Genomic DNA, 661 nt, shown 5'->3' with positions numbered 1-661 from the left:
CTGAGATCCTGTCCCCTTATCTGGCCCGGTTCTTTAATTCCCTGAACAAAGCGTCACCCTTGGACCCTGAAGCCAACTTGGCGTACATTTCGGTCATACCAAAACCGGGGAAAGACCAGAGCCTGGTCAGCAATTACAGACCTATCTCGTTGATTAATAACGACCTAAAGATAATGACTAAAATTCTCTCGAACCGTTTGGGCTCCTTTATTGGAGCATATGTCCATAAGGACCAAGTTGGCTTCATTCCAGGAAGGCAGGGTCCGGACCAGATAAGAAGGGCGGTTGATATTATTTCTCTACTTAAGTCAGGTTGGGACGGGGGACCCTCACAGGAAGGCTTCCTCCTCTCAATAGATTTACAAAAGGCTTTCGATACTATCGCTTGGCCATACCTTTTTAGTGTTCTAGAAAGATGGGGCTTCGGCCCACATTTCCTCCATCTCCTGGGAGCCCTTTATTCCCAACCTAAGGCTAGAATCAGACTTCAGGGCCACCTTTCCGAACCCTTTCTGATTCGGAAAGGTACTAGACAGGGGTGCCCGCTCTCCCCCCTCCTCTTCGCCATCGGCATTGAAACCTTAGCTATCTCCATTAGGAACCACCCAGACATTCAGGGAGTTAAATGCGGAACGGTAACACATAAATGCGCTCTGTTTGC

Source organism: Lithobates pipiens, unplaced genomic scaffold (assembly GCF_037356315.1).
Source record: "Lithobates pipiens isolate NorthernLeopardFrog02 unplaced genomic scaffold, aLitPip1_a1.2 Scaffold_27, whole genome shotgun sequence".
In the NCBI taxonomy this organism is placed as follows: domain Eukaryota; kingdom Metazoa; phylum Chordata; class Amphibia; order Anura; family Ranidae; genus Lithobates; species Lithobates pipiens.
The sequence above is the reverse complement of the archived record's forward strand: the minus strand, read 5'-3'. Positions refer to the sequence as shown.